Below are 8,076 nucleotides of genomic sequence, written 5' to 3' on the forward strand. Positions count from 1 at the left end.
GTGGAGCGCTGGGTTGCCTGTGTATGCAAGATCAAGTCTTACTCCTTCTTCCAAACTGATGGTGACCTCATCCCCCTTGGCCGGTTTTAGAACAGCGTGGGTAGAGAGGTCAAGAGCACATCTCGATCCAGGCAATGTGGCTTCTGTCCTCACCTCTCCAGCAAAGCAGCTCTGACGAAGGTTCTCAGTGTTCTCCCAATTTCTAATCCAACTGGAATTCAGCTGCATTTGAGGTTAGTTCCCAGTCCTTCACCCTTGAAACTCTTATCCCTTAGCTCTGGTAACACTCGCCACTCATTTTTTTGTCGTCATAACTTGACGGCTCTTTCTGAGTTTTGTTTTCCTTTGTTCCTCTTCCTTTGCCTACCCTTTAAATGTTGGTGCCATCGGGATCCCATTCTCAGTCCTCTTTTCTTATAGCTTTACATGCTCTTTTTAGATAATCTCATCTAATACTATTTCCTTGACTACATTTTCATCAACCACCACTTATTTCCATTAGTTTGCTAAATCAGTCGAGAGAGAGAGAGAGAGAGAGAGAGAGAGAGAGAGAGAGAGAGAGAGAGAGAGGGAGAGATAGAGAGCGAGCGAGCGCACAATCACACAGGCATATAAACTTGACAAAACTTCCCAAAATGGATGCAGCACCCCTCAAAAAAACCCCACACCTAACGTCTTGTAATCCATATTTCAGTTAAAGGAATCACCACTCCTTCCAGCCACTCAGAATCATCTGTGATTTCATCTTTGACCTTAATTGTCTGTTCTTACCCCTATGAATCAAGAGCTAAGAGGACAGTCCTCTAAGTTTCACTGAGCTCATCTCCTCATAACCTCCTTGTTAAAGAAAAAAATGATTCTGACACTTGTTCATACAGTAAGGAACACTTGATTCAAGACTATTGCAAAAGGGGTGCTGGGATAGGGGATAGAGATCGGGCTCAACTGTAAGTGCACCAAAGACAGTTGGGGATTTTGAGCTCATGAGCAGTACAAGGGGAGTCAGTGGACGGAAATGACGTAAGAGGAGACATCAAGGGTGGAGAGATTCTTGCTAAATGGACTTGACAGGATTCTGGCTGAAGGCAGGCCAGGGTGACCAGATATCAAGGGTGAGGGACTCTCTCTAACCTGGCTTCGCAGGATTCTTACTAAAACTGGACTTCACAAGGATGGACATGGAAGTCCAAGATCAGAGCCTAGTTGCGAACAGGGAGCAGAGAAGCGTAACTAAAGTTTGGTCAGGGCAGAGTCTTTGTCACTCTGCTCCCATTCTGTCCAGGCCCTTGTTATCTCTTTCCTTAATTGTTGTACTAGTCTCCCAACTACGAACCCTGCCTTTAGTTTCCAACCCGTCAGATCTTTCCTCCTCTTTCTAGCCACAATGGTCTTTCTAAAATACACATCGAATCAAGTCACTCGCCTTCTCAAGAATCCAAATTCAACAGATCCCCACTGTCTACATATGTAATTCAATCTCCTTTACATTAAAAACAACAGCTTCAACTTATTGAACACTTACTATGTCACGGGCCTTACACTAAGCACTTGGCAAACATCATACTTTACATAAATTAATCCCCACTAGAATCCCATGAAGTTGTTACAATGATTATTCCCATCCTCTAGGTGAGGAACCCAAGACACAGAGAGATTAAATAACTTGCCCAAAGTCACACAGCAGTCACTTAGCAGTAAGTGGCAGTGCCCAAATTTGAACCTGTTCCATCTGATCCAGTACCATATGGTTATATAGCTGCTCTCCTTCACCATCTGGCCTAATCTGTCTTTCCAGCCGCATCGCTAGAATGCTTCCCGATGTACCATCAGCACTCCAGACACCCCAAACGATTCACCATTTCTCAAGGACATCGTAAGTCCATCTTTCATGTTTCTCTGTCTTTATGCATAATATCCTTTCTGCCTGGAAGGTGTTCTTTCATCTCCTGGACTTTATGAATTTCTACTCTTCCTCCCAGATCTAGCTCAAAAGTCATGACCACCACGTAGCCCTGCCTAACCCTCCCAGCTAACTCATTCCTTCTTGGGTCGGACAATACTTCTTGTACACACAGGAGAATGGAAGGTCAATGAGCACAGAGACTGTCTTCTTTACTCATCGCTATTTCTCTGGTATCTAGTCACAGGGCTTGACACATGGTAGGCAGTCAATAAATATGTATGGGATGAATTAATTAAAAATACATTTCTCATAGCACTTATAATACTGCACTGAAATTTTTTCACATGGCCATCTCCCATACTATACTGTAAGCTCCTAGGGTGGAACCACATTTTATTGTCATATCCATTGTTCCTAATGCAATGTCTGACTCATAGTAGGCACGTATTAAAAATTTATTAAAAGAATAAATGCCTGATATTCACACCATAGAGAGCCATCCCTTGGAATAAGGTTTGGTGCTGCTAAAAGTTTCCTTTTGAAATGCAAATATGCCTGAGGGGAAGGATAGAAGCCACGCTTTGGCAATTACCAGGTATTAGGACTGTAGCAAAGATTGATTTGCCAGATTGATTTCCAACATGACAACTGCCAGCAGGTGGGTACTTGGATAGGACGGAACATCGTGCAGTACAACAGGTCTACAACAAGGGACACAGTTAGAGGTCCCTGAGCTGTCTGAAGGTTGCCTGAAAGCACTCGATGTCTTGAGGAAGAAGAAAGGCCAGTGTACTTGTAAATGTCTCGATGTATAAAGTGCCTGAAAGTGGAGAGTGAAGCAGATGGTCAAATAAATTGGTTGCTAGTTGGATGAGGAAGATATTAGCCTGGAAAATTCACAGATGGATAAATATTCTCCTAAGGGTTTACCATTCTGAACAGATAATTCTTACATGGAAACACAGGCAGCACACACTTCAGAACAGATACTAAGTGGGTATTCTGCATAGAGAGTAAAGTGTCTCCATCTTGCTTAGTGCTGGCTCTGGATAGGACTTTGTGCCACTTTAGGCTCCACATATGGTGAGCACGCAGGCCTGTGATTGCTGGCAAGGGCCCCAGACACTGCTTGAAACGAACAGGACCACTGACGCAGTCGCTACCTCCTAGAAGGTGTATATCAAAAAAGTCCCCCTTGACATTTACATTCCTTAGTGAGCACCTGGAGTTCTTCGGCTGGAAGAAGGAAAATGGATGGAAAAAACTCAGGTTTCAGCCTATTCAAGAATTAGATTTGTCTGATTATACAGTTTTTCAATCAGAGTTAAAAACCACTTATTGGGTCTATTTTCAAAGCTTCTTTTCACTGATTTGAAGGAGAAGTACCTTTCTAAGTCTCTTTGCAAGATTTAACTTATTTATGCCTCAAGCAGGCTAGAGGATAAAGTTTCTGAAGAGAAGAAAAAGAAAATAACCACACAATTCACAGAGGCCTAAATAGATGGGCCAGAGAGTGAAAATTCAAGGGTTGCAAGTTGTACCAAAGAACTTGGGGTGTCATTACTTCTAGGCTACAGGGAACCAGGTCTCATCCCAAGTGCTCTGGAAAACAGAATCAGTCTCGCAGCTCAGTGAAACCAGCGGCAATTCAATGTCTTGCTGGTTTAATTTGAAGTCCAGGAAGCCCTTCCTTACTTTCCTTCCCCTACTCTAGAGCTTTCAATTCCCATCATTACAGTTTGGTTTTTTTCTTTGGGGTAAGGCACTCAAGTGAAATGGAAAAACTCCTGGAAGCCTGAAGACATTAACTTTTGATTAGATTTAACTACCTTAGCACTGATTCACTTAATAGCTACCAGGGGAACAGCCTGGGAAGAAGAGAGCAGGGCCTTGAAGGCACAGAGTCAGGTGTTGGAATAAAGGAAGGGAAAAGTTTAGAGCAGAGCCTGGCCAGGATTTGGAACAGCCCTGGTGAAAAAGGAAATGGATCCAGGGCCCTAAGCACCTTGTGGGCAGGCAGCCGCGCTAGGGCCACCTAGAGAAATGGCCAGGAAATAGCAAGTGCCATGAAACAATTCCCCAGTGTCCCAGTTTTTCAAATCTAGCTCAAAAGGAAACCTTACAAAATGAGACTGGCTCCTTTCTCCTTACCCCTATATAACTCCCCAATACTTCTTTCAAAATACCCTTTTATTTATGTTTATACAAAGGCACTGCCAATCCACAGGAATAGGAAATCCATGCATCACCAGAAATAGGCTTGGGAGGACACTTTGTGCTTCCCCTTGAATGAAGGTCTTTGATGTGGGATGTCGCAACTCAAAAAAGCTGTGCTGTCATCATCAGTCAGGAGCCCACACAGCCATGTCGGTGCAGCTCTGAACTCCGGCACAGCCCTCGGTCTCGCCAAGGTCTCACGGGAAGTCTAGCAAGCTCTAGTCAATGATGCCACTTTCAGTCCTCCTGGGGCAGTTCCTGGATCCCAGTTTGAAGCCTTAGGACCTTGTGTCCTTCATCCCCATTACTCACCATCACTCTTGCTCACAGAATTGGTCTGTCCCCATCTTGTGCCACAATCCTCTGCTTTCTGTGTTCCCTCTGGTCCCTTGCACTGTGCTCTCTCCTTGTTCTACTGTCAACAGCAGTTATTCTGTTTTCTACCTTCCCCCAGGACTGTTCCCTCTGCCCTGTGATTTGCCTACTGCCTTCCCTCATGACCAGTTCAAGAGGATGTGCCTCTCCCTCTCGGGACCAAGAGAGCAGGTCTACCAACTCCGCACTCATCTCAGCTGTTTGCCTTCCATTGTTCCATCACCTTCCGTCAGCTACCACCCCTTTGAAGCTCACGCTGTAATCCAAGTACCCTTTCGTCTTCTCATCCTCCACGGTAGCATCGGCCAACCCAGGCCCCTCCTCTACACTGTTTTCTAATGATATTTTCTGTCCAGGGCGACATCAATTTGTAGATGCATAATCTATATCACACCCTGGCCTAGCAAGTCCTTAATTCATTCTACTCTGAAGACGTTCACTTCCACTCTTTTTGAACCTCGCTCTCTTCTGACCAAAATTTGTAACTTAGCCTCACCTGGAACTCTAAGACCCCGCCCCTCCCCCTTCTAGGCACAACCTACTTTGCCCCCTCACTCCCACTGAGTCAGTCTTTAATTATCCTCATCATGACCCCCACTCTCAGCTGCTCTCCATCTTCCCAGTCTGTGAGGGCCCTAACCCTCCAGCTCCCAGGGAGCACAGCTCAAAAAAAACACCATAAGACAAATCCATACTACCTTTCCTCAACTGGACTCCGTGCTTCTGGTCACTTTCCTTTTTACTTGCTGCCTATCCCGACCCTCCCGGCTTACATCCCACCCTCCTCAAGCCCCCAGGTTCACCTGGTCTTCACACTTATAAACAAAATAATGATTTTTTTGGAAAAGACCTTATTTGGACACTGCGTTCTTCAAGGAATTCCCCATTTCTCATTCCTTTTACTGACAAAAATCAATGAGTACATTTCGTTTTGTTCACCTCTTCGGCCGCACACTCCCTTATTACCTCTAACCACTAAAACTGTTCACTCAAAGGTAACTAATGATCTCCTAATTGCCGAATGCATCAGTCTCTTCCCTGGCTTCATCCCACTCAGTCTCTCAGCAGCATTTGATAGTTTATCACACCCTCTTTGTTAAGAAAAAAGAAAACAAAACCCTCTTCTCCCCATCACCTCCTATTCTTCCCCTCTCCCCTTCCCTCTTTCCCACTAGAAATAGCCTTTGACATCATTAAGACGAGGCCCTCAACTTCTCCAACCTCGCCCGGTTATTTTGCCCTTCTCCTTCCCCAGCCTGCCCCCACCCCCTCACCAAGCACATCAATACAGCACTCCCACCAGATCTTCAATGATTTTACTCCCTTTGCCTTCTGCTGTGTTTGCCTTGCCAAAACCCAAGCTTGGACAGACACAACTCTCCATTTTCTCCGTGCCAGCTTCCAGGTCACAAGTCAAGCCCCAGCACTAAGTACCTCCACTACACGTGTGTTTTATGAAACAGCACTTGGGTTCTCAATGTACTTCCCCAATTCTTTGATTTATCTCGAGCCAACCTCCTCTATCAGCATTCCCTGAAGTGTGTTCCTTGGAACCCTAATGATGTGGAATATTTTTTTTTTAATTTTTTAACATCTTTATTGGAGAATAATTGCTTTACAATGGTGTGTTAGTTTCTGCTGCATAACAAAGTGAATCAGCTACACGTATACATATATCCCCATATCTTCTCCCTCTTGCATCTCCCTCCCACCCTCCCTATCCTACCCCTCTAGGTGGTCACAAAGCACCGAGCTGAGCTCCCTGTGCTATGCGGCTGCTTCCCACTAGCTATCTATTTTACGTTTGGTAGTGTATATATGTCCATGTGATGTGGAATATTAATAGCTGATATGTGAAGAACTGACTATGGATTAAAAAGTTGCAAGATGCAGGATAAATAAAGGTAGGCAATTTCTATGCTCCAGAAATCCAAAGAGTCTTCAATATTCTCATATATAATGTCAAAAGGTCTAGTGTGATTAATTTCCAAATGTGTGTGCCTTAGAAACATTTTTCTCATTGTCTCCTGGAATAATATTCTAAGGGATATCATTTACTAAAATACTGCAATTTCACCAACTCACCCATTTCCATTTTCTCTTCTCAAATTTTCTCCCTCAACCCATTCTCAAATTACCAGAGGCATTCTGAGTTTCTTTGCTCTTAGCTAATGATCTTTGCATCCTGAGTCACTAAGAAAAATATATCCAATGTACGTGAAATCCCCAACTTTTTAATTTATAATTCTTTTCTCTCCAAGATTAACGTGGCTCTCCTCAGCTATAAAGCTAAATCTTGCTTTGTGCTTCTGATCTCTCATCACCTCCATACAACTTGCTCTCCCCACCACTATCACTTTTTTTCTTCATCCTCCCAGAATTTACACCCTGTGACCCAGACATGGGCTCACCAAGTTCGCCTACCCCTAAAATAAACAAACCTACATGCCCTTCAAGCTAGCATTTTCTTTCATTCCCTTCCTGCCAACTCCTTGAAACAGTAGTCTCAGGGAGCTGCCTTCTTTTCATTACCTGCTCTCTGCTTTACCCCTGCAGTCTGGCTTCTGCCCTCACCATGACCACCGTGCTCACAAAGGTCAACAGCGTCTTCATAATTCTGGATCCCAAGGCCTCCTCTCAATACTCATCCCATACACTGCTATATTTAAAATGGATAACCAACAAGGACCTACTGTGTAGCGCAGGGAACTCTTATGTAACAACCTAAATGGGAAAAGAATTTAAAAAAGAACAGATACATGTATGTGTACAACTGAATCACTTTGCTGTACACCTGAAACTATCACAACATTGTTAATCAACTATGTTCCAATATAAAATAAAAAGTTTAAAACAATAAAGTTGAATCAAGAAGGAAAAAAAAACACTCATCCCAGTGAGCACCGTAGAGCATCTAACAGCGTTCATCATTTACTCCACCAAGGCTTAGACAATCCCGCCTTCTCTCGGGTCTCCCCTTAAATACTTGTCTGCTCTGTTTCAACCTCCTTCCCTGCCTTCTCTTACTGTGCTCACTGCCTCAGTGTAGTGCTTTCCCAGAGTTCTCTCTGTTACTCTTCTATCTTCTCACTCTACCCCCCCCCCCACCCCCCGGCAAGTGAGCTCATTCCCTCTCATGCTTCTAGTTTTGACCCTTCTTCTGAGCTTCAGACATGACTTCCACATAGCCACTAGTCACCTCAGTTAATTTAGACGTCATTTTCCTGGTCACAGGTGCTAACAACTTCCACGTCATTTTTGATTCCTCCCTCCCTCGGCCACTCTCCAGACACGTTCCCACCCACACGCAATCCAAAGAGCCAGTGAGTTCCAGTTCTATCTCCAAAATGTCATTTGTATCTGGCCCTCAATTCCAAACCGATTTCCAGGACCCTAGGTTAAGCCTCCATCATCTCTTGCATTATGTGAAGGCATCCTAATTCAGGTACGAGCAGTATGCTATGCACATTACAGACACTAAGTACATGTTTCTTAATTTATATGCATTGCACAATGTGATGAAACCACCCTGCAAAGAAAGCTTGTCTAGTTAAGAGAAAAGGCTTTGGAGCCAGACTTGC

This window comes from Eschrichtius robustus, chromosome X (genome assembly GCF_028021215.1).
Source record: "Eschrichtius robustus isolate mEscRob2 chromosome X, mEscRob2.pri, whole genome shotgun sequence".
In the NCBI taxonomy this organism is placed as follows: domain Eukaryota; kingdom Metazoa; phylum Chordata; class Mammalia; order Artiodactyla; family Eschrichtiidae; genus Eschrichtius; species Eschrichtius robustus.